This window comes from Manis javanica, chromosome 6, assembly GCF_040802235.1.
Source record: "Manis javanica isolate MJ-LG chromosome 6, MJ_LKY, whole genome shotgun sequence".
NCBI classification, from domain to species: domain Eukaryota; kingdom Metazoa; phylum Chordata; class Mammalia; order Pholidota; family Manidae; genus Manis; species Manis javanica.
In genome coordinates, this window is record NC_133161.1 from 108802433 (window position 1) to 108828795 (window position 26363).

The 26363-nt window shown below is 46.6% G+C and overlaps 1 long non-coding RNA gene across 1 annotated transcript; it reads left to right on the forward strand.

Moving 5' to 3' along the window:
- Positions 1–2218: 2218 nt before the first annotated feature.
- Positions 2219–24935, forward strand: LOC118967032 (uncharacterized). Its single transcript, XR_005053809.2, has 3 exons — positions 2219–2357; positions 10376–10514; positions 23960–24935. It is a non-coding gene; the product is annotated as an uncharacterized lncRNA (long non-coding RNA).
- The last annotated feature ends 1428 nt before the right edge of the window (positions 24936–26363 follow it).

The window sequence follows — 26363 nt, forward strand, 5'->3', positions numbered from 1 at the left end:
ATCACCTCTCGCCCCCTCCCAATCCCAGCACCTAGCCAACAGCCACCAGCCCCATAGAAGTAACACCACAATCACCCTATGCCCCTTCCTATATAACCCAGCACCTTTCCCTAATAAAGTGTAATTCTCCGGTGAATTGCTGCTGTGTTTCGCTCCTTTCCTTTCACTACCTTGACTGTTTGTGAAGCTCATTCTTCAGCTTCGTGAACAAGAACCCCGGCATCATGGGTAAAATTGTAATATTTCCAGAATATCTCACCTGGCTTTGGTGTATCTGCATATCAATAGGTGTTCAGAGGTGGGAAGAAGAAACTGAATGTTCAACTAACTCCGGGCTATTTTTATTTCTGTACATTGCTTTGTTAGAGACCAGCAGTATCACATATTTTCTGAAGCAGGTGGTCAAAACAGGATGCTTAAGCCCTCTGAGCACTAAACAAGGAATATAGCTTGCTGAATTTAGGCTGTGGTTGAGACAGGGACCGTGGAATTAGGCAGAGTAAGGTGAGGGCCTCTGGAGAAAAAGCAGAGCAAGATGATTAGTCAGAACAATGTAGCAATGTGCAAAGAAGTCCCTATTGAAACTCTGTGATAAGCATCACGCAAAGTCAGAGCCACATTAATTTTCTAGGGTAAAGATACCAGACTAGGAATATAGACATCTTCAGTGAGATCAGTTAAAACTCTAAAGGCCAGCAGCAACTTAGCCTAGAATGTTTGAGTGTTCTGCAGATAAAGAAAAGTGTCTCAGCATAACCTGTGACTTCACTGTAAAATTTACCGTAGCCTGCTAAAAGGCCCAGCTTATTTTAACCGTACCTATGTGCTATATTTCCTTCTCTGATCCTAACCAAGTAATCTGCAACCTAAGAAAAAGACTAATTTAGTAAGGAAGCCCAACTATAAACAGTCCAAGAAGTTAAGAAGTAAGATTCTTAACTTACTTCAGCAAACAGGCAACAACCCAGCCCACCTTGGGGGCAGGGTAAGCGTTCTTAACTGACATGCTCCCAGAGGGAAACTGCTATCTTGAGAAAGAATCAGAGGCTGAAAATCTCCTCTGTTACTCATCAAGAATGAGCATTCTGGGACCACTCAAGAAGTCTGCACCTCTAACCCTTTATACCCTCATTCCTGAAAATCCTCAACCGCGCATAAATCCCCTAGACAATGAGCCAACAACAGACTCTCTTGTTCCCTCCTGGTGTGAGCTGGGAGCTCTGTCCTCTCACTTTATTTCTAAATAAAAGCCTGTACCTTGCTCTCCTACCTTGACTGTTTGTGAAGCTCATTCTTCAGCTTCGTGAACAAGAACCCCGGCATCGTGGGTAAAATTGTAACATTTTCTCAGTAGTTTGTACAGAGAACTTTGTGTCCTATTTTTATGTCTGAAACTGCTTCAGCCCCTCACATTCCCCCCTCTCCTTGTAACAGAGTCAAACCATTGACTCTTCAGTTTTTTTTTTAGGCTTGGTAACGTTCTCTAATGAAAAGTAGCTTTACTGCCGCTAGTCTCTTCTGAATATAACTCATGAGACAATTCATAACACAGGGCCCTACAGCAACTACAAGCAGAAGGAGAGCAAGGGGACCTGCAAGGGCTGTCAGGAGGGTTGTTAGCCAAGAGGACCATGGGAACAGGCCCTGATAACAGTTTGCTGTTGCTTCCCTCTAAACCTCTCTTTCTTTGAGGTTCTGTCTCACCATAGCCAGGTATCGGTATCCCAAATAATGCCTGATTTGTTTGCATAGAAGCAGCAGGTTTCACCTAATGCCATGCAAAGTCGCCCTTGTTTCATGAAGAGGAGGTCCAGCCCTCTCCTATTCTGCAAGACTACCTCTGCTAGGGAGTCTACAGCTGACTCTAACTGATGGACCGAGCTCTCTAACATCCCTAGATCTTTATCTACTTGTTTATTGAGCACTTTGAAATTGGCATTATTCCCAAAAAAAGAAGCAGTCCCTACTGCTACTGATCCTGCTATTCTCAGCCCAACTAGGAGGGGCACTAAGATGGGGCTGCTATTTTTGTTCTAAGGGAATATACTAAGCCCATGTGTTCCCTACTAGCTTCCCCGTTATAGGGTTAAACTTGAGGGAGGATGTGAACCAAAATACAGAGCTCAGGTACCCTTGGTTCCCCTACACCAGCTGTTATTAATTGCTCAGACAAACAAGGGGTTAATCCGCTGGTACGAGCAAACCACGTGGCAGATGGGCTGACCAGGAAGTTAACTTTCTCACTAGAGGCGAGGGAAGTGTAGTTTAGAGTAGTTTAACAAAGTTTCTGAAGACTGGGACTTTGGGCTGAATAAGGGGAATGGATGCAAAACCCTGTGCCTTGCACATCTCCCAAGGTAAGCAAGGGGTGCAATCCCCACGGGCAGAGACCTCTGTCCCTGATCTCATCTAGACTAAAAAGGTGAATGTTTTCTCCTTCCTGTCCCAGGGTTGCATTTGTGGCTAGACCAACATAATGAGGTTTGGGATTTAGGCAGAAACAGCAATCATTTGTCAAATTGACAGTGGATTGATTTATAAATTTGTAGACTGACTCTAGCATCTCAAGTATCTGGTCAGGGGGTCTTGCAGTGGCCATTAACAGGCCGGGGCCAGGAGGTTCTGTTAGGCCAATATTCCCACTTGATGTCTTAGTTGGGGCTTTGGCATTGGGGTGGGGAGTTGCAGTGTTTCTCTCATTGGGAGGGGCACCGGATTTAACAAGGGTACCTCCTGGAGGGGGCACACAGGTTTGGAAGCCGGGGTATTTGAAATCTTTGGATAGTGAACTCAGTTCCTGGGTCCTGGCCCCTTATATATAGCCGGGGCCGCCAAGTCCTTCCCATCTCCCAATCCTTTCCCACACTATAAGGGTCCCTTTTAACTTTTAATTTTTGTGGATTCATCTTCCCAGCTGTATAAAGGTCAGAGAGGCTGTCTTGAGACAAGGAAATACAGGGGTCGTGGTCTGTCCAGGGGGCTATAGTTTCACATCCCCAACTTGCACAATGATAGTGTCCATTTCTCTGAGAGTGGGCACCCGCATTTCCTGGGCATACATAAAAATCTCACCTTTGGAATGCTCTTTGAAAGCCTTGTCATTCTTATTCGTAGGATACTTATAAGTGGCTAGTTCTGGCCATAGTTCAAGATCAAATCTAAAAACCAGGGGTCACTTCCTGTAAAACTAACAATATTCTTTCCCTAGGCTGTATTGATTAAATTCCATGAGTAATTTCCTGGCCAGTGGGGGTGCTGGGTGGCAAGGCTGGGAGCAGGTAGGGCCTCCAAAAACAATACTAAAACAATACATCTGAGTTTTTGGTTTTCCTTTTGAGTCTTATCCTTAGTGGGTCTTGGTTGGGTGGCAGCTTCACCACTGTTCAAGTGGTGGAGTTTTCCTGCCCCTCTCTGGCCAGCTTCAACTGTGGGTGGTGGATCCTTGCTCTTGCACCAGCAACCTTCACAGCTGTGGGGGTTGTCAAGATGACCAGGTAAGGTCCTCTCCACCAGGCCCCTAGCACCTCAGTCTTATGCCGTTTTACCCACCCGAGGTCTCCCGGCTGGAACAAGTGTGGTTCTGGCAGATTCTTTCCCTGTATCGCAGCCTTCACCAGAGAGTGGATTTGGCCTTTAAGGACTGTAAGGACTGCACAATTTCTTGATTAGAGGTTTCTGTAGCTTTTTCCAAGCCTACATGAGGGAGGATAGGAGGGGTCGACCAAACAGAATCTCAAAAGGGGTGAGCTTTAAAATATATGGGGTGCACCTTACCCAGAGAAGTGCCAATGGGAGGAGCTGTACCCACCCTTCACCAGTTTCCAAAGTTAACTTAGTAAGAGTCTCTTTTAGGGTCCGATTCATCCTTTCAATCTGGCCCGAACTTTGGGGCCTGTAAGCACAATGAAGTTTCCATGGGACATTCAGGGTGCTAACAACCCCTTGGGTCACTTGTGCCACAAAAGCCAGTCCGTTATCAGACCCCATAGACAGAGGCAACCCAAACCGAGGGACTATTTCATTTACAAGCTTTTTAACAGTCACTTGGGCTATTTCTGTCTTTGTTGGGAAAGCCTCTACCCACCCAGAGAAGGTATCCACAAAAACTAACAAATATTTGTACCCATATTGTCCAGGTTTTGTGTCAGTGAAATCCACCTCCCAATGTTGCCCCAGGGATTCTCCTCTCTCCCTATTACCCTGTACCTGTGTAACCTGTCAGGAGGGATTTACTTGTTGACAGACAATGCAACCTTCCCCTATTTCATGGGCCATCCTACTCACCCTGGGACCCAGAAGTCTTTCTGGATCAAGTCTATCATTTTATTTTTACTCAAATGGGTGCTACTGTGTATCTGTTTCAGCAAGTCCTTTCCCAGCACAGCAGGGAGCATAACTCTCCCATCAGGGTGGATCATCCAGCCTTCACTGTTTTCTTTTGCCCCATACTCTGCAGCAAACTCTAAGTCCTTTCTGTTATAGTGTGGCTTTTCTTGCAACATGGATGGTGGAAAGGTCATGGTCAATTCTGAGGTTTGTTCCAGGGCCACTTCTCAGGCTGCCAGGTCAGCTGCACGGTTTCCCCTTGCCTCAGGCGAATTTCCTTTTTGATGTCCTGGACAGTGCATTATGGCCACTCTCTTGGGCCACCAAATTGCCTTCAAGAGTTTTAAGATCTGGGGCTTGTTTCTGATGTCTTTTCCTTCTGCCGTCAGAAGCACCCTTTCCCGATATATGGCCCTATGCACGTGGGCAGTAGCAAAAGCATACCTGCTGTCAGTATAAATGTTAACAGTCTGTCCCTTTCCCTCTGCCAAGATGTGGGTCAGTGCTACCAATTCAGCTTTCTGCATGGAGGAGTTTCGTGGGAGAGGTTCTGCCCAGTTTTTTCCAGTGTAACAACTGCAGCCCCTGCATACCATTCCCCATCCTTGGTGAAACTGCTACCATCACAGAAGAGCATCAAGTCTGGGTGGTCCATGGAACATCAGTCAGGTCTGGTCGCAAGCTCTGAACACTCCACCACTTCCAGGAAGTTGTGGAGGAGTTCATTTTCTGCAGAGTCAGGTAACATTGCAGCAGGATTCAGGATCTGTTGTTTCTGGAAACGGATGCAGGGGTGGTCAAGGAGCAGAGCCTGGTACTAGGTGATGTGGGCATTTGTCATCCACCAGTCGGGTGGGCCCTGGAGAAGTGACTCAACAGCATGTGGAGCCACAATGAACAGGTCTTGCCTTAGGGTGAGCTTATCAGCCTCTTTTACCAGGAGGGCCGTGGCTGCTACTGCTCTTAGGCATGTGGGCCATCTGGCTGCTACTAGGTTGAGCTGTTTTGAGAGATAAGCCACAGGTCTATTCCATGGCCCCAGCCTTTGAGTCAGGACTCCTTTTGCTATACCCTTTCACTCATCTACAAACAATAAGAAGGGTTTTGTCATGTCTGGGAGAGCTAGGGCTGGGGAAGAGACCAAGGCTTGTTTCAATGTCTGGAAAGCTCCTTCTTCTACCTCTGTCCACAACAGCAAGCCCTCCTTACCCTTTGTGGCCTCATAGAGGGGTCTGGCTAGCTCAGTGAACCGTGGGATCCAGAGCCTACAGTATCCAACAGTCCCCCAAAACTCACACAACTTCCGCCGAGTGTCCGGAACAGGTATCTGAAGGACAGCGTTCACTCTACTACCGGAGAGCAAGTGCTTGCCTTGGTGTGGGACATAACCCAGGTAAGCTACCTCTGACATGCATAGCTGAGCCTTCTTTTCTGACACTCTGTAACCCAAATCCTTGAGGGTCCTTAATAGATTTTTAGTCCCCTTGTAACAGGCCTGCTCAGACTCTGTGGCCAGAAGGAGGTCATCAACATACTGTAGGAGTGGCACTTGGGGGTTTTCTGCCTGGAATTCTTTCAGGTCCTTACTTAAAGCTTCATCAAAAAGTGTAGGAGAGTTTTTGAATCCTTGGGGTAATCTCGTCCACGTGAGCTGACCACTAGACCCAAAGTCTATCAGTCCATTCAAACACAAAGATGGGTTGGGATTTCGGGGCCAACGGGATAGAGAAAAAAAGAATCTTTTAAGTCCAGAACTGTGTACACTTCTCTCCTTGAAGGCAGGGTGCTTAACAAAGTATAGGGGTTGGGAACAGTAGGGTGGTAACTGTCTCATCTCTGCAGTTCACTTCTCTCAGGTCTTGAACTGGTTGGTAGTCCCTCATCCCTGGTTTTAGCACAGGGAGTAGAGGTGTATTCCACAGGGAGTGACATGCACCAGGATCCCCGCCTCTCTTAGGCGGTGTATGTGAACTTGGATTCCCCACTTTGCTTCTATTGACATGGGATATTGCCTCTGCCTCACTGGGGTGGCTTGGCTGATCAACTGAACTACCACAGGGGGTGATGTTTTGCCAGTCCTGGGGGGATTTCTTTTCAGCCCATACCCATGGCACCTCCTGAAGGAGCTTCTTTAGGAGGGGACTTGGGTGGGCTTCTCTGTCTCTTAGTATCTCCTGGCAAAGCTGATATTCTTCACTCAGAGGGACCATGAGAAACAAGGCGGTGGAGGGGTGACAGAAGGAGAATGTGGGAAGCATCATTAGGATAAGAAAACTGAAACACGCCCCCTCCCCCTGTTCTGAAAGATACAGAAGCACTAAGTTTTGATAGAAGGTCCCGCCCCAATAGGGAATAGGGGCAGTCTGGCATGACCAAAAAGGAACGAGTCACGGTCCCCTTGCCTAAGTCTATGTGCCTATTCATTGTCCACTGGCATGTCTAAGTTCCAGTTGCCCTCTGAACTACTACTTTTTCCTTTTTCAGTGATCCCAAAGGTGAGGTTAGGACTGAGAAAGTCACCCCCGTATCTATGAGGAAATGGACAGGTTTTCCCTCAACCATGAAAGTTACCCTGGGCTCTTGGGGGCCAAATCCTGTAGAGCCCCAGCCCCGTCAGTCTGCATCCTGCAAGTAAAGAACTAGGGTGGGTTGAGGGGCCCGGAGGTTCCGCTTTGGGCACTCCCTTTTCTAATGCCCATCTCTTTGCAGTGTGCACACTGATTTCTTTCTAGGGGGCTCAAGGTATTTGGAGACTTTGTCTGCTTCCCTTGTGGCCCTTTTTGGGGTCCATTTCTCTTCCTATCCTCCTTCAGGGCCATGACCATCACCTTAGCCATGGTTTTGGCTTGCCTATCCTCAGGTGTGTCTCGGTGGTTGTAAGTTTTTGGGGCTATTTCCACCAATTCAGACAACAATTTCCCTTCAAACCCCTCCATTTTCTGTAATTTCTTTCTATGTCCGGGGCTGCCTGTTCCACAAAGGCAATGTTTAATGCCCTTCGGTTCTCTGGTGCCTCTGGTTCTATGGGGGGTGAAACTCCGGTAGGCCTCTAATAATCTCTCTAAGAAAGCAGCGGGAGATTCATCAGGACCCTGAATGACCTCACTTACTTTAGTCAGATTAGTTGGTTTCCATGCTACTGCCCGGAGACCTCTCAGGAGCAACTGGCGAAAGTGAGTAGATGCTCCCTGCCTCTGTCCGAGTTATAGTCCCAGCGTGGCCGCTCAGAAGGAAACACTCTCTCCACCCGACCAGGGTCACCTGTAGGGCGGCCATCTGGGCCAAAAACAAGCTTCACAGCCTCCCTCCTGATTCTGTCCTTTTCCTCAGACATAAAAAGGGTTTGCAGCAGTTGCTGGCAATTGTCCCAGGTGGGCTGGTAGGTATGAAAGATAGTCTCCAGCAAGAAATGAGACCATGTGGCTTCTCTGAAAAGGAAGGATTTTGATTCTTCCAGTTATATAAGTCACTAGTAGAAAAGGGGACATATACCATGAAGGGGCGAGGCTCACCCCCTCCTCCACCTCCTGCCATCTCTCTCAAGAGGAGGACTGAAGGAGTCAGAGGGGGTGAAGGAGGCAGGGCAGGGGTCAGAGGAGGTGGAGGCAGGGCAGGGGTCAGAGGAGGTAGAGGTGTAGGAATTAGAGAAGGGGTCCCAGGAGGTGGAAGAGGTAGGGCAGGGGTCGGAGGAGGTGCCAAGGGTTCAGGCAGATGGTATGCACGACCGCTCTAGGTCTGTGGAGGACTCAATGAAGGAGGTTGAGTTGGCTCTGAGGACTCTGGTTACATAGGGTGGAGGAAAGTCTAAGTCATCTGAATCTTGAAGAAGTATTGGGGCCATCCCTCCAGGTTTTGATTTCTCAGGCCTTGTCGCTGGCCTGCTGGCTAAAACAGACTGGGAGTGGTTAGTTGGAGGGCATAGGGGAGAAAGCAGAGATTGTTTCAGCCAGGGAGGATGATCTTCAACCAGAGAAATCCAGGCCATGATACAAGGAATTTGGTCAGTGTGGCCAGGTCTTCTAAAGATGACCTGTCGAACCCTGTAGCAAATGGAAAGGTCAAAAGTGCCAACATCAGGCCAGTAAACCTCAAAAGTGGGCCATTCCAATTGACAGAGGGTGGTCAGGTCTCCCAGAGTGACCTCGAGGCCTCAGTCAGCAGCTTGTTTCTTAAAGTCTTTGAAATGTTGAAGAACTAATTCTAGGGGGGTTCAGGAGACTTGAGGCCCTCTGTCCTATGGTCATCAATAATGGAATGACCATGATTACATAAACAATGAACAACACAAAAGACACACTATACAGCTTGTGCACATCAGGTGGCCACCACAGAGAATGAGACTGATGGGGAGGGTGACGTCTCACCTCTGCCCCTGACTCGGGGAGAAATGCTGTGTCCAGTCTCCCTGTTGAGTCAAATGGGCACTCAAACCAGAACCAGACTCACCTCCAGAAGATTTCCAGATGGCTCCTTACAAACTCTGACAGTTGAGGACTTGCTGATACCCAGGGGCCCACAGGTGATCAGTGATCTCAGGGTCTCAAAAAACTGCTCAATGATCGTGCCCGATCCTGGACGAGCCTCCAAATGTTATGGGTCTCAGATCGGACACGCCAGAGCAGGAGGAAAGAAACAGGTCCTCACAGAAAAGTAGGTTATAAAAAGGGAGTCTTTATTTTAGCTGGCCGGCGTCTGCCAGGGAGCAAGCTCTCCAAGTGCAGCCCGAGCCCATGTTACACCCTTTTAAGCATTTTTACCTCATCCTGCTTAGTTTTTGCAACTTTTCTGCCTTTGCCTAAATTCAGCAAGTTATATTCCTTGTTTAGTGCTTGGGGGGCTTAAGCATCCTGTTTTGCCCACCTGCTGCAGGAAATGTGTCATACTGCTGGTCTCTAACAAAGCAATGTACAGAAGCAAAAATAGCCTGGGGTTAGTTGAACATCTGGTTTCTCATGGGATTTATATCTTTTCTTTTAGTTTCTCAGAAGTTGGTACATGACTAGGGTCTGGGGCTAACTTTGCAGAGAGCTTTGTGTCCTGTTTTTATGTCTGAAACTGCTTCAGCCCCTAACACCAGAAGTTCTGGCTGTGGATGAGGCCTGCGTGGATGGAGCAGTGCACCCATCAAGATGAAGGAGGGACTCACAGCGCCTGCAGCCCTCACTCAAAGTGATGGCATGCCTCCTCAGCTTCATTTCCTCTCCAGTTTGGGAAGCGGAGGAGCAGAGGGATCATTGAGTTTTCCAGGTCATCCTGGGTTTCTAGGCTGTGAACATAGATAAAGAGACCTCCCTGACATGGGTGTGGAGGCAGCAGGGAGAGCTCCCACCACCCCTGGCCATGGGCAGGCCCCACAGGAAGGAAAAGGGTGCCTAACAACCCTACTATTTTGGTCACTTTTCCACCTGTCCACCCCAGCAACAGCCCACTCAATGAGACTGTTACAACCAGCCAATAAGCAGCTGTGAGGCATGGGGCCCCCCTTCCTCTATAAATAAGCTGCCTCTGCTCCAGTCTCTGAACTTGCCTGTGGTTCTGCCTCAGCCTCTTGCCATGAGTTGCAGTTCTCTACTGTTACCTGAATAAACCAATTTTGCTGCTGAAATAACTGACAGCTTTATTCTAGCAAGGCTCTGAAGCCTGAAGGCGAAGCCCACAATTCCTCAGCCCATTCCCTCCCTACAGGTGATAAAGAAAATATCCAACACAGCCGTCAAGGTCAGCAAACCACTTTTTCCCTCCAGTTGGCAAAGCCCTTCCAGCTCCCTCCTCCCCTCCTCCAGGCTCCTCTTTTGCCCTGTGCATGCCAAAATGCCACATACCAAATAATATAAATTGCTCCTCTTCCTTGTGTTCAGGGCTCAGACTTGGGAGATTACTCCCCTCTGGGCCTCCTGGTGTAAAATAAACCTCAAAATTCCCAGACCTCCGAGTGCTGCATGGATCTTCCATCAGTGATCCAGTCCAGGTTTTCCAGTATTTTCTATAACATTTGGTTCCCTGACCAGGAAACCCAACCATGCTGGCCCTTATTTTGCCACCCGTTTAGGGCAACGATGGGGAGGTGATAGAACAGGAGATCACAATGGAGAAGGTGTGACCTGCCTGACCCCTCAGCAGTCTACCACCAGGTTGTCCTGGGCCAGCTCCACTCCGCTGTTTCCACCGGATGCAAGGAGGCTTGGCAGGTGAGGACCTGGTTCTGACATCGAATCCGGTAAGGCCCTGGGGCTCCTGACCCAGCCAGTCCTACCCGTTGGGGTGGAAGGGGAGCCTGATCACCTCCTGGAGAGTTCTTAGAAGTCTCACAGGTAGACATTCCCAGGGGGGAATGTTTAAACTCTGGTCTGAGTGTGTGAGTGAGTGTGCAGCGTGGCTGAAGTCATTCAGTCTGCACTGAATTTGTGATTCCATGTTCTGTGCTATGGAATCTGAGTGGGCTCTCATCCGCATTCGTGGTCAGCCACCAAGACATAAGGTGACTCAGCTTTGGCTGACCGGGCCTGGGGACTTAACGGGTACACCTTAGTCAAGGCTGATCAAAGTCACCAAGAGGAGAGTGAACGGATGGGTATCTGACTGGCCTCCTCTCTAATGGAGGCACCCCTCCCTTGTCTGTTTTTGTGGTACTGTCCACAGACACATCATGGGGTCAGGGCACAGTAAACCATAGTCTTTGACACTATGATCAAGAATTTCAGGAAGGAATTTTCAGAAAACTACAGAGTAAAACTAACTCCTGGCAGATTGAAAACCCTGTGTGAATCTGTATTGCCCACCTTTAGTGTAGGGTGGCCTCCAGAAGGAACCCTAGATGTCCCAGCAATCCACTGAGCCTGGTGGGTCATCCCTAAAGATTCAGGTCTTCCTAATCAGTTCCTATACATTGACTCCTGGTTAGGAGTTGCCCAGACTCTTCCCCCTTGGGTGCTATTCACTTGCAACAGGCAGGGACAGGGTAGGGTCTTAGTTGCCTCAAAGAAGCCTACAAAGAATCAACAGAAGCCTGAGCCTTCTGCAAATTCTTGCTGGTGACCCACACGAAGAGCCAATATTGCCCCTACCTTATACGCCCCCAAGGCCATCAGCACCCAGCCCCCCAGTCCCACACACCCTGCCGCCATCAGCCTCCCTACCAACTCCAGAACCAGTGGACCCACTCTCCCCTGGACCAGTAGCCAGACTGTGCCCTCGGCCAGGAGCAGACACCCTTCAGATGCCAGTGCAAGAGATATGGGAGCCTGAAAGGTGTAATAAAGATGAGACCATCCAGCCCAGCTGGTCCATGTTTTACTATCAACCCTTCTCCATGACTAACCTCCTCAATTAACAAAACAGCACCCCATTGGAAAAGCCACAAGCCCTGGTTGATCTCATGAAATCCCTCTTCCAAACCCATTGGCTGACCTGGAAAGACTGCCAACAGCTTCTCTACACCCTGTTCACAATGGAAAAGAGGAGGCAGCCAGGGTCCTGGATTGGGGTGCATGAGCTGAAATCATCCCTGAGGAGCACCCCAAGTGGGACTTCACCATCCCTGAGTGACAGCACGAGATCCACCAATATCAGGATGCCCTCCCACGGGATCAAAGCCAGGTCCAAAAAGCCTATGAACATGACTGGAGTATCATCAGTCACTCAACAACCAGGAGACTCTCCTGAGGACTATTATGAAAGACTGTGTGAAGCTTATAGCATCTATACCCCCTTCAATCCTGAGTCATCAGGGAGTCAACAAATGGTCAATACCTCATTTGTTGCTCAAGCCACCCCAGACATCAGACAAAAGCTCCAAAAACTTGAAGGCTTTACTGGGATAAGTATCACTCAACTGATTAAAATTACAACAAAGTATATCTAAACAGAGAAGTTCAGGCCAACAGAGAGGCTGAAAGAAAAAGAAAAAGGCCAGCCTCCTGGCAGCTACTCTAAAAGAAAGAGAGATGACCAAAAGGCAGAGAAAAGCTGGCCACCAAGAGGGAGGAAGCCCAGGACCCCCCTTTGCCAGGGACCAGTGTGCTTACTGTAGAGAGAAGGGGCATTGGGAGAACGAATGCTCCAGCCAGGCAAAGCCCTGAGGCCCAGTCACTGCCGGGAGGAGCCCACAGGGAAAGGCTCGCTGGCCTGGCAGGAGCAGACTCAGCCTGACAAGGACCGGCTCTCTTGCTGTCAGCCCCTTGAACGCATGGTCAGAATGAAGGTGGGGGGACAACACATGACTTTTATGACTGACGCAGGGGCAGAACACTCTGTGGTCACCCTCCCTTAGCCCCTTTCAGTAAAGGACTGCAACTATCCTTGGAGCCACTGGGACAAAAGCAGTCCAGCAACACTTTTGCCAAGCCCGCCAGTGTGAACTCGGAGGCCACAAGGACCGACATGAGTTTCTCTACCTGCCCGAGTGCCCCATTCCCCTCCTCAGCTGAGACATATTCTCAAAGCTCAGAGCCCAAATAACTTTTTTTTTATTTTTTATTTTTTTTATTTTTTATTTTTTATTTTATTTTTTTTTTGAGAGGCATCTCTCATATTTATTGATCAAATGGTTGTTAACAACAATAAAATTCAGTATAGGGGGGTCAATGCTCAATGTACAATCATTAATCCATCTCAAGCCTAATTCTCGTCAGTCTCCAATCTTCTGAAGCATAACGAACAAGTTCTTACATGGTGAACGAATTCTTACAGAGTGAATAAATTCTTACATGGTGAACAGTACAAGGGCATTCATCACAGAAACTTTCGGTTTTGATCATGCAATATGACCTATAAACCATCAGGTCAAATATGAATATTCATTTGATTTTTGTACTTGATTTATATGTTGATCCCACATTTCTCCTATTATTATTATTATTTTTATTTTTAATAAAATGCTGAAGTGGTAGGTAGATGCAAGATAAAGGTAGAAAACATAGTTTAGTGCTGTAAGAAGGCAAATGTAGATGATCAGATGATCAGGTGTGTGCCTATGGACTAAGTATTAATCCAGGCTAGACAAGGGCAGCAAGACATCCACGGATGCAGAAGATTTCTCTCAAAGCAGGGGGGGTGAGGTTCTGAGCCTCACCTCTGTTGATCCCCAAATTCTCACCTGATGGCCCCCCTGCGACTGTGCCTGTCTTAGGTTGTTCCTCCCTTGAGGAATCTTACCCGTCTCTGGCTAACCAGTCATCTTCCGGGGCCATACAGGGAAATGTAAAGTTGGTAAGTGAGAGAGAAGCCATATTGTTTGCAAAGGTTAGCTTTTTACTTCTTTGCAGATTTATGCCCTGTGGCTTCTATGCCCAGCACTTGTCTCGAGGTATCTTTACCACCTGGAGGAATTATGATACTCGGTAAATTCGATATGAGGCACGAATTCTATTTAAGGTTTGTAATTAGGAAGGAAGAAGAAAAGCTATAGATGTAGCATATGAAGGAAACTTGGGAGGATTGATTATTTCTTTGACATATCTTCTTGTATAGTACCTTAAGTATGTATAGGTTTTAAACTACTAACTAATTTGCACACACATATTAACATAATAGGAATACGGTGACATAAACAAAGCAAATCTATAATTACCAGCCATCTCCAGTGAAGCCAAGAAAACCATTTAGGCACCCTAGGCATTTGTGAAAATTTATCTATGATATGATGGATATTTTCCAACTGTACTTGAACCATCAGACAAATTAAAGCAGCCCATTTCTGGGATCTGTTCACATCCCATATGTTCTTTTAACCATAGATAGTCTATAGTCATGAGATTTTGGGGTGCTACAACTTGCACCCCTCCCAACTCCTGGTTGAGTTCCAACAGTACAGATCCAGTCAAATTCGTTGTCTCACTGTATGCACATGCCAGCCTAGACATCTCCCTCCTCCTTCTTATGGCAAGTCCAGGAGACGGTGGGCTGGATGCAGCCACAACCGCAGCATCGTCCGGATCCCTGTGGAGGCTTTTTGATGATCATCCCCCGGCACGAGTCCTCCAGAGAGTGCTGATGCCGGAAGCTCCTCCTCATGTCGTATCTTAGTTCATTTTCTGGGTATCCAAGCTAGGCCTTGATCTTCTGCGTAGAAACAAACAGACCCTTTGCCCACACTTTGACATGCCCTCTATACCACTGTGCAGAACTCATTGGAGGTCAGCACACAGTAACTGCTTTTTTTTTTTTTTTTTATTAAGAGAAAGGAATATTATCAGGAAAGAGTACCTCCATAGCTGATCATCTGACACCCTTTAAGTGATCAACATTAAGGATATTTAAAGCATGCATTGATCTTTGATTTACCAATAGTTTTATCCTGTTAAGGAGTAATCCCCCTTTTCTTTCTTTCTTTCTTTTTTTTTTAAAATTTTTAATCTACACTTACCTGAAGAATACTATGTTTACTATGCTCTCCCCTATATCAGGTCCCCCCTAACAACCACATTACGGTTACTGTCCATCAGCTTAGCAAAATGTGGTAGAGTCACTACTTGTCCTCTCTGTGTTGTGCAGCCCACCCTCCCCTTTCTCCCTCCCCCCCATGCATGCTAATCTTAATACCCCCCTTCTTCTTCCCCCCCCTTATCCCTCCCTGCCCACCCATCCTCCCCAGTTCCTTTCCCTTTGGTACCTGTTAGTCCATTTTTGGGTTCTGTAATTCTGCTGCTGTTTTGTTCCTTCAGTTTTTCCTTTGTTCCTATACTCCTCAGATGAGTGAAATCATTTGGTATTTCTCTTTCTCCGCTTGGCTTATTTCACTGAGCATAATACTCTCCAGTTCCATCCATGTTGCTGCAAATGGTTGGATTTTTCCACTTCTTATGGCTGAGTAGTATTCCATTGTGTATATGTACCACATCTTCTTTATCCATTCATCTACAGATGGACATTTAGGTTGCTTCCAATTCTTGGCTATTGTAAATAGTGCTGCGATAAACATAGGCGTGCATCTGTCTTTCTCAAACTTGATTGCTGCGTTCTTAGGGTAAATTCCTAGGAGTGGAATTCCTGGGTCTAATGGTAGGTCTGTTTTGAGCATTTTGATGCACCTCCATACTGCTTTCCACAATGGTTGAACTAATTTACATTCCCACCAGCAGTGTAGGAGGGTTCCCCTTTCTCCACAGCCTCGCCAACATTTGTTGTTGTTTGTCTTTTGGATGGCAGCTATCCTTACTGGTGTGAGGTGATACCTCATTGTAGTTTTAATTTGCATTTCTCTGATAATTAGCGATGTGGAGCATCTTTTCATGTGTCTCTTGGCCATCTGTACTTCTTTTTTGGAGAACTGTCTGTTCAGTTCCTCTGCCCATTTTTTAATTGGGTTATTTGTTTTTTGTTTGTTGAGGCGTGTGAGCTCTTTATATATTCTGGACGTCAAGCCTTTATCAGATCTGTCATTTTCAAATATATTCTCCCATACTGTAGGGTTCCTTTTTGTTCTATTGATGGTGTCTTTCGCTGTACAGAAGCTTTTCAGCTTAATGTAGTCCCACTTGCTCATTTTTGCTGTTGTTTTCCTTGCCCGGGGAGATATGTTCAAGAAGAGATCACTCATGTTTATGTCTAAGAGGTTTTTGCCTATGCTTTTTTCCAAGAGTTTAATGGTTTCGTGACTTACATTCAGGTCTTTGATCCATTTTGAGTTTACCTTTGTATATGGGGTTAGACAATGGTCCAGTTTCATTCTCCTACATGTAGCTGTCCAGTTTTGCCAGCACCATCTGTTGAAGAGACTGTCATTTTGCCATTGTATGTCCATGGCTCCTTTATCAAATATTAATTGACCATATATGTTTGGGTTAATTTCTGGGGTCTCTAATCTGTTCCACTGGTCTGTGGCTCTGTTCTTGTGCCAGTACCAAATTGTCTTGATTACTATGGCTTTGTAGTAGAGCTTGAAGTTGGGGAGTGAGATCCCCCCTACTTTATTCTTCTTTTTCAGGATTGCTTTGGCTATTCGGGGTCTTTGGTGTTTCCATATGAATTTTTGAATTATTTGTTCCAATTCATTGAAGAATGTTGCTGGTAATTTGAGAGGGATTGCATCAAATTTGTATATTGCTTTCGGCAGGATGGCCATTTTGACGATATTAATTCTTCCTAGCCATGAGCATGGGATGAGTTTCCATTTATTAGTGTCCCCTTTAATTTCTCTTAAGAGTGACTTGTAGTTTTCAGAGTATAAGTCTTTCACTTCCTTGGTTAGGTTTATTCCTAGGTATTTTATTCTTTTTGATGCAATGGTGAATGGAATTGTTTTCCTGATTTCTCTTTCTATTGATTCGTTGTTAGTGTATAGGAAAGCTACAGATTTCTGTGTGTTGATTTTGTATCCTGCAACTTTGCTGTATTCCGATATCAGTTCTAGTAGTTTTGGAGTGGAGTCTTTAGGGTTTTTTATGTACAGTATCATATCATCTGCAAATAGTGACAGTTTAACTTCTTCTTTACCAATCTGGATTCCTTGTATTTCTTTGTTTTGTCTGATTGCCGTGGCTAGGACCTCCAGTACTATGTTAAATAACAGTGGGGAGAGTGGGCATCCCTGTCTGGTTCCCGATCTCAGTGGAAATGCTTTCAGCTTCTCGCTGTTCAGTATAATGCTGGCTGTGGGTTTATCATATATGGCCTTTATTATGTTGAGGTACTTGCCCTCTATTCCCATTTTGCTGAGAGTTTTTATCATGAATGGATGTTGAATTTTGTCAAATGCTTTTTCAGCATCTATGGAGATGATCATGTGGTTTTTGTCTTTCTTTTTGTTGATGTGGTGGATGATGTTGATGGATTTTCGAATGTTGTACCATCCTTGCATCCCTGGGATGAACCCCACTTGGTCATGGTGTATGATCCTTTTGATATACTGTTGAATTCTGTTTGGTAATATTTTATTGAGTATTTTTGCATCTACATTCATCAGGGATATTGGTCTGTAATTTTCTTTTTTGGTGGGGTCTTTTCCTGGTTTTGGTATTAGGGTGATGTTGGCTTCATAGAATGAGTTTGGGAGTATTCCCTCTTCTTCTATTTTGTGGAACACTTTAAGGAGAATGGGTATTATGTCTTCTCTGTGTGTCTGATAAAATTCCGAGGTAAATCCGTCCGGCCCCGGGGTTTTGTTCTTGGGTAGTTTTTTGATTACTGTTTCAATTTCTTTGCTTGTAATTGGTTTGTTTAACTTTTGTGTTTCTTCCTTGGTCAGTCTTGGGAGGTTGTATTTTTCTAGGAAGTTGTCCATTTCTTCTAGGTTTTCCAGCTTGTTGGCATATAGGTTTTCATAGTAGTCTTTAATAATTCTTTGTATTTCTGTGGAGTCTGTCGTGATTTTTCCATTCTCATTTCTGATTATGTTGATTTGTGTTGACTCTCTTTTTCTCTTAATAAGTTGGGCTAGAGGCTTATCTATTTTGTTTATTTTCTCAAAGAACCAGCTCTTGGTTTCGTTGATTTTTGCTATTGTTTTATTCTTCTCAATTTTGTTTATTTCTTCTCTGATCTTTATTATGTCCCTCATTCTCCTGACTTTAGGCCTCATTTGTTCTTCTTTTTCCAGTTTTAATAATTGTGATGTTAGACTATTCATTTGGGATTGTTCTTCCTTCTTCAAGTGTGCCTGGATTGCTATATACTTTCCTCTTAAGACTGCTTTCGCTGCATCCCACAGAAGTTGGGGCTTAGTGTTGTTGTTGTCATTTGTTTCTATATATTCCTTGATCTCTATTTTGATTTGTTCATTGATCCATTGATTATTTAGTAGCATGTTGTTAAGCCTCCATGTGTTTGTGAGCCTTTTTGTTTTCTTTGTAGAATTTATTTCTACTTTCATACCTTTGTGGTCTGAAAAATTGGTTGGTAGAATTTCAATATTGTGGAATTTACTGAGGCTCTTTTTGTGAGCTAGTATGTGGTCTATTCTGGAGAATGTTCCATGTGCACTTGAGAAGAATGTATATCCTGTTGCTTTTGGATGTAAAGTTCTATAGATGTCTATTAGGTCCATCTGTTCTAGTGTGTTGTTCAGTGCCTGTGTGTCTTTACTTATTTTCTGCCCGGTGGATCTATCCTTTGGGGTGAGTGGTGTGTTGAAGTCTCCTACAATGAATGCATTGCAGTCTATTTCCCTCTTTAGTTCTGTTAGTATTTGCTTCACATATGCTGGTGCTCCTGTATTGGGTGCATATATATTTAGAATGGTTATATCCTCTTGTTGGACTAAGCCCTTTATCATTATGTAGTGGCCTTCTTTATCTCTTGTTACTTTCTTTGTTTTGAAGTCTATTTTGTCTGATATTAGTACTGCAACCCCTGCTTTCTTCTCACTGTTGTTTGCCTGAAATATGTTTTTCCATCCCTTGACTTTTAGTCTATGCTTATCTTTGGGTTTAAGGTGAGTTTCTTGTAAGCAGCATATAGATGGGTCTTGCTTTTTTATCCATTCTATTACTCTATGTCTTTTGATTGGTGCATTAAGTCCATTTACATTTAGGGTGACTATTGAAAGATATGTACTTATTGCCATTGCAGGCTTTAGATTCGTGGTTACCAAAGGTTCAAGGTTAGCTTCTTTAGTATCTTACTGCCTAACTTAGCTCGCTTATTGAGCTGTTATATACACTGTCTGGAGATTCTTTTCTTCTCTCCCTTCTTATTCCTCCTCCTCCCTTCTTCATATGTTGTGTGTTTTGTTCTGTGCTCTTTTTAGGGGTGCTCCCATCTAGAGCAGTCCCTGTAGGATGCCCTGTAGAGGTGGTTTGTGGGAAGCAAATTCCCTCAGCTTTTGCTTGTCTGGGAATTGTTTGATCCCACCATCATATTTAAATGATAGTCGTGCTGGATACAGTATCCTTGGTTCAAGGCCCTTCTGTTTCATTGCATTAAGTATATCATGCCATTCTCTTCTGGCCTGTAGGGTTTCTGTTGAGAAGTCTGATGTTAGCCTGATTGGTTTTCCTTTATAGGTGACCTTTTTCTCTCTAGCTGCCTTTAAAACTCTTTCCTTGTCCTTGATCCTTGCCATGTTAATTATTATGTGTCTTGGTGTTGTCCTCCTTGGATCCTTTCTGTTGGGGGTTCTGTATAATTCCATGGTCTGTTCGATTATTTCCTCCCCCAGTTTGGGGAAGTTTTCAGCAATTATTTCTTCAAAGACACTTTCTATCCCTTTTCCTCTTTCTTCCTCTTCTGGTATCCCTATAATACGAATGTTTTTCCTTTTGTATTGGTCACATATTTCTCTTAGTGTTGTTTCATTCCTGGAGATCCTTTTATCTCTCTCTATGTCAGCTTCTATACGTTCCTGTTCTCTGGCTTCTATTCCTTCAATGGCCTCTTGCATCTTATCCATTCTGCTTATAAATCCTTCCAGGGATTGTTTCACTTCTGTGATCTCTTTCCTGACATCTGTGATCTCCTTCCGGACTTCATCCCACTGCTCTTGCATTTTTCTCTGCATCTCATCCCACTGCTCTTGCATTTTTCTCTGCATCTCATCCCATTGCTCTTGCATTTTTTTCTGCATCTCTGTCAGCATGTTCATGATTTTTATTTTTAATTCTTTTTCAGGAGGACTAGTTAGGTCTATCTCCTTCTCAGGTGTTGTCTCTGTGATCTTTGTCTGCCTGTAGTTTTGCCTTTTCATGGTGATAGAGATAGTTTGCAGAGCTGGTACAAGTGACCGCTGGAAGAGCTTCCCTTCTTGTTGGTTTGTAGCCTTTTCCTGGGAGAATAGCGACCTCTAGTGGCTTGTGCTGGGCAGCTGTGCGCAGACAGGGCTTCTGCTTCCTGCCCAGTTGCTTTGGGGTTTATCTCCGCTGTTGCTGTGGGCTTGGCCTGGCTGGGGCTGTTCCTCCAAAATGGTGGAGCCCCGTTGGAGGGGGAGCAGCCAGGAGACTATTTATCTCCGTAAGGGGCCTCTGTGCTCCCTGCTGCCCAGGGGGTTAGAGTGCCCAGAGATCCCCAGATTCCCTGCTTCTGGTCTAAGTGACCTGTCCTGCCCCTTTAAGATTTCCAAAAAGCACTCTCCAAACCAAAACAACAACAGCAACAATGAGAGAGGGAACAGAAAGAAAGAGAAAAAAAAAGGAAAAAAAAGGAAAAAACAAGCGATTTTTTTTTTTTTTTTTGTCCTCAGGTGCTGGTCCCAGGCACCCGCTCACTGGTCCTGCTGCCCTGTCTCCCTAGCACCAGGGTCCCTGTCCTTTCAAGGCTTCCAAAAAGCACCCACCCACCGGTCCCGCAGGGAAGGAACGCTCAATATTCTTTGTCCTCAGGCACTGGTCCCACGCACCCGCTCACCAGTCCCGCCGCCCTGCCTCCCTAGCACCGGGGTCCCTGTCCCTTCAAGGCTTCCAAAAAGCACTCGCCAAAAAGAGAGAAAAAAAAGGGGAAAAACGCGCGATTTCTTCCGTCCTCAGGTGCTGGTCTCAGGCACCCACCCACCGGTCCCACAGGGAAAAATGCGGGATATTCTTTGTCCTCAGGTGCCGGTCCCAGGCACCCGCTCACCAGTCCCGCCGCCCTGCCTCCCTAGCACCGGGGTCCCTGTCCCTTTTAGGCTTCCAAAAAGCACTCGCAGAAAAGAGAAAAAAAAAAAAGGGGAAAAACGCGCGATTTCCTCTGTCCTCAAGTGCCGGTCTCAGGCACCCGCCCACCGGTCCCGCAGGGAAAAACGGGGGATATTCTTTGTCCTCAGGCGCCGGTCGCAGCCACCCGCTCACCAGTCCCGCCACCGTGCCTCCCTAGCACTGGGGTCCCCGTCCCTTCAAGGCTTCCAAAAAGCGCTCGCCAAAAAGAGAAAAAAAAAAAAAAAAGGGGAAAAACGTGCGACCTCCTCCGTCCTCAGGCACCGGTCTCAGGCACCCGCCCCCAGGTCTAGCAGGGAGAAACGCGGGATATTCTTTGTCCTCCGGCGCCGTTCCCAGGCACCTCCTCACCGGTCCCGCCACCCTGCCTCCCCAGCAACGGGGGCCCGTCCCTCTAAGGCTTCCAAAAAGCGCTCGCCAAAAAAAAAAAAAAAAAAAACCGCTCCGGTTTCTCTCCACCTGCCGGGAGCCGGGGGGAGGGGCGCTCGGTCCCGCCGGGCTGGGGCTTGTATCTTACCCCCTTCACAAGGCGCTGGGTTCCTTGCAGGTGTGGATGTGGTCTGGATGTTGTCCTGTGTCCTGTGGTCTCTATTTTAGGAAGATTTTTCTTTGTTATATTTTCATAGCTCTATGTGTTTTTGGGAGGAGATTTCCACTGCTCTACTCACGCCGCCATCTTGGCTCCGCCCTCCCAAATAACTTTTGAACCAACTGGACACACCAGCCTCAAACTAAGCCCAGGCCAAGAAGAGCCAGGGTCCCTCATACTGGCAATAACCACACCCAGGGAAGAGGAGTGGAGGCTATTCTGTGCTCAGGCCCCCTAAGGTAGCCCACCTGAATCCAGAGCTGCCTCTCCCTCAGTATGGGCTGAAGACAACCCACCTGGACTTGCTCATAACTGAGCCCCCGTCATTGTAGAATTCACTCTGGGGACCTGGCCACAGAAACAGTGGTAGTACCCCCTCTCACCAGAGGTGAGAGCAGGCATCCAAGAACACTGATCAGACTCAGAGAGGCGGGCATTCTAACCGAGAGTCAGTCATCCTGGAACACCCTGCTTCTACCAGTCAAAAAGCCAGGAGGAGGGCACCAGCCTGTTCAAGACCTATGAGCTATTAACCGAGTGACTGTCTCTTTACACCCTGTGGTCCCAAACCCGTACACCTTCCTCAGCCAGATCCCAGGATCTGCCAAATGGTTCACTTGCCTAGACTTAAAAGATGCCTTTTTTTTTTTTTTTTTTGCCTCTGGCTGGTCCCCCAGAACCAGCTCTTGTTTGCCTTTGAATGGACTGAACCAGATACAGGGCGGCAGATGCAGTCAACATGGATGTGGCTTCCACAAGGGTTCAAGAACTCACCCACTCTCTTTTGAGAGGCATTGGCCACAGACCTCACCAGCTTTCCAAGGGAAGCCATGCGCTGCACCCTCCTGCAGTACATAGATGACCTCCTCCTTGCCAGTGACACCCAGGAAAATTGTGCAAAAGGCACAAAAGCCCTCCTGCAACTCCTGTCAGACTCAGGATAAAGAAGAGCACAAATGTGCCAGCAGCAAGTCTGGTACTTGGGCTTCCTCCTCACTCAGGGAGAAAGGGCACTGGGGCCAGAGAAGAAAAGGTCATTATCTCCTTACCCAGCTCCAGATGAAAAAAGGCATACAAGAGTTCCTGGGGGCCATCGGGTTCTGCAGAATCTGGATTCCCGGATTCTCGGCAATGGCAAAACCCCTCTACAACCTCCTGGGGGTGCCATACCGAGAATCCCCTGTCTAGACAAAAGAGGCAAGAGCCACCTTCCTGGAAATAAAGGTTGCTTCAGAACAGGCACCAGTCCTAGGCCTGACAGGTACAAAAAAGCCCTTCAGTCTCTTCATACATGAAAAAAAAGTAGCCCTTGAAGTTCTCACATAAACTGTTAGGCCCTGGCATTGGTCGGTTGCATACCTGTCAGAAAAAAGAAAACTAAACCCCATTGAGGCAGGATGGCCACCCTTCCTCAGGACACTGGCAGCCACAGTTCTATTCATTAAAAAAAAGTAGATAAACTTACTCTGGGACAAAAAAATAAATGTCAAGATCCCCCATACTGTTGTGTCCCTCTTAAACACACAGGGACTCTGATTCCTCTCCAACTCTCAGCTGGCACAATACTAAAACTCCTCAAGGCTGTCTGGCTCCCAGAAAAGTAGCAATTCTGTATTGCAAAGAACACCAAAAAGAAAACCTTATAACACAGGGGAACCAGCTGGCAGATAAGGCAGCTAAAACAGCGGCCAATAAAAAAACAGATAAAGCTCCTTCCCTCACCATGGCCCTAACGCCCTCAGTGGAGGCCCCTCCACCCAAGTACACTGAGAAAGGAAAGGACTGGGTCATGGCTGAAGGAGCCACCCTAAACTAAAAAAAAAAAAAGAATGATGGTTGCTGCCTGACAGACACATCTTTGTCCCAACTGTAACCAGAAGGCAATCTAGTCAGCAAATACCATCAGCTCATCCACCTAAGAAAAACTGCACTAGAAGCCCTCCTCAAAAAGCAGTACTTAACCTGCCTTTGTAGCAGATGCAGTACAGATTTTAACTGAATGTCTCAACATTACCTGGAATCTGCACACTGCATACAGGCCACAAAGGTCAGGGAAAGTGGAGCAAATAAATCACACCCTCAAAAGAACCCTAGGTAAGTTTTGCCAAGAAAGTGGTCTCCCATGGCCAGATTCACTGCCCCTGGCTTTCCTGCATGCTCACTGCACACCTGGGACTCAAGACTTTTCCCCTTTTGAATTAGTGTACAGATGCCCTCCCCCATGTCTAGGAAGCCTCCCAGGGAACCTACACCAGATAGGAGATAAGATGGTAAGGGAGTAAGAGAATAGCTCTAAGCCCTAAGAGCCGCTCTAAATAAGCTGCAGCAGTACACCATAGAGAGAGCCCTGATCTCCTTAGGGACCCCAGTACATTCCTTCCAGGCTAGGGACTCAGTCTGAGTCAAAAATGGAAAAGGAGACCCCCCAAACCTCAATAGACTGGGCCCCACATTGTTGTTCTAATTACTACTGCCCTCAAAGTTACAGGCATCACTCCATGGGTGCATCATTCCAGAGTGAGAAGAGCCCATACTCCAGACAAAGAAATACATCAGTAGAAAGCCCAGCTAGACCTCCAGATCCTCTCCACCTCCGCATCTGACGATTACCCTCTTGACTAATGAACACCTGCACGCCGTGGATCCTGGCCCTCACCAGAATGGAATCTCTCATCCTGGGCATTAAACTCTCTGCTGCTGGCCCCTCTGACTAAACTGTTCCTCAAAAAGTTGTCCTTTCTATTGTCTATTGGGTAATCCTTAAGTTGTTTTGCTGTGCTTACCTGTCTCTCCTAGCTGAATTCAAGTCTCAGCCTACGTTTCCAAAGTACCTCTCTATAATGTTTAACTACAAAATTTATAAAGTGCATGGTCCTTACCCAAGGGAGCTGCCCTCAGTGGCCCTACACCTTTAGCACCTGTCCTCTCACACTCAGATAAACCAGCCTGAGTGTAATGCTCAGCTGCATAAAAATAAATTAGGACTGAAAAAAACTTTTTGTTAAGCACAGACTTATTAAGAGTCTTAAGGACTCATTGTAACCTATAATGCATAAAAACATAATCATTTGTATTCTTCACAAACTACTCAGGTCTTTAATGAAAAAGTCACAAGGAAAAAATCCTAGCTCAAGGACAAGCCATTAAAACCCTGTCATAAACCAAAAAGACGATGCCCCCTAAAATGAAGTGTTTAAAGGGGCATCAGAGGTGGGAGTGATAAGGAAAATATCCAACACAGCCGTCCAGGTCAGCAAACTGCTTTTTTCCTCTGGTTAGCAAAGCCCTCCCAGCTTCCCCCTCCCCTCCTCCAGGCTCCTCTTTTGCCCTACGCATGCCGAAATGCCACGTATCAAAATAATATAAGTCGCTACCCTTGGTTGTGTGCAGGGCTCAGACCTTGGGAGATTACTCCCCTCTGGGCCCGCTGGTGTGAAATAAACCTCAAAACTCCAAGACCTCTGAGTGCCACTTGGTTCTTCCATCAGTGATCCAGTCCAGGTTTTCCAGTATTTTCCATAACAGGGAGCATGGGTCCCTCCATGCACACTTGTGCCTGACCTACTTGAGGAAAAGGTAGTGCACAGCTTCCTCCCTGGGGACAGCCCCTATCTCCCTGAAATGCACACCCACAGTCCTAGTTCCTCAGATATGGTCTGGAATTCAAAGTAATACTGCATGTATCCTGGGTTCTCTAAGCCCTACGGAAGATCCTGAGCACCATCTGGTAATGACACATGTCCGTATATCTATTGTGATGCCTGTGGAAAATCCGCCAAGAGGGCTATAGAAAGACTAGTAGCCTCATAGCAGTCCGGGTCAGATTTTGTGGCCAAATGATTTACCAAAACCTTTAGGTGATGGGGGATTTTACAGTTTTACTACAACTGTGCGGATATTTTAATCTAAGGTTGCCGACAGATAGTGTTTCAGGGTGAAGGCACTGAGGCTGCACTGCTGGGTATCTGACACTGCAGAAAGGGCCGGCTTCCCTCAGAAAACCTACCAGACTTGCACCCCTGGCCTTTGCCACAACTGTCCCCATCCTTGTTTCTGGAGCTGGTAGAGCATTTGGCCTTCTTGTACCCTACCCTGGCCATTATTGCTCCTGGAGACAAACAGAAGTAAGGCTGGGCCCAGGCCTAAAAGAACATTTCCTTTTTTCACATTTGAAGGACAGAGGCAGATTTGTGCTTGTGCCACTGAAGGGCCTCAGGCCCAGTGACACCTCCTGCCTCCCTGGGCATCCAGGCTCATGAATTCAGTGTGAACACTTCACCTTCCACTCCACCTTTAACACAGCTCTGGGAGGTTGAGCCCTGCAACTCCAGTCACTCCAGTGGCTCCCAGAAGGTAGGTAACAGGGCTGCAGTTTTGGAAGAGTGTCCCCAAGTGCTATGCCAGCTTCCAGAACATGCTGTGCTTGTTCACTGGAGGGCTCCCTCTGCCTCATCCATCTCTGCCCCACCCTGGTCCACTCTCGTTCCTGTGGACTTCTCCACTCTGTGGGGCTCACAGAAGGCAGCTTCATCATGCTTTCTGTTTAGAATTCTCTTCCACTCCTTGCACACTGTGAAGTGCCCAGTCAGGGCTTGGATAAGGCCACCTAATGTTGTTAGAAAGTGATTAGGATGACCATCCAACAGTGCCAGCCTTCCACCACAATCAGCCCCTTGAGCTGCGTGAGAGAGGCAGGTTCTAAGGGGTCAGCTCTGTTATTTTCTTCCAGAGTGGAGCCTGGTCTAGCTCCTGAATCCAGAGGGAAGCTCATTGCAGGGAGCAGTGAAGTGGGCCTGTCTGAAGGAAAGGTGGGGTGTGGGGTTCTGGGAGAAGTAGGGGGTATGGCATGGAAGGAAGGAAGACATTTTTTAGGGGTATCAAGAAGT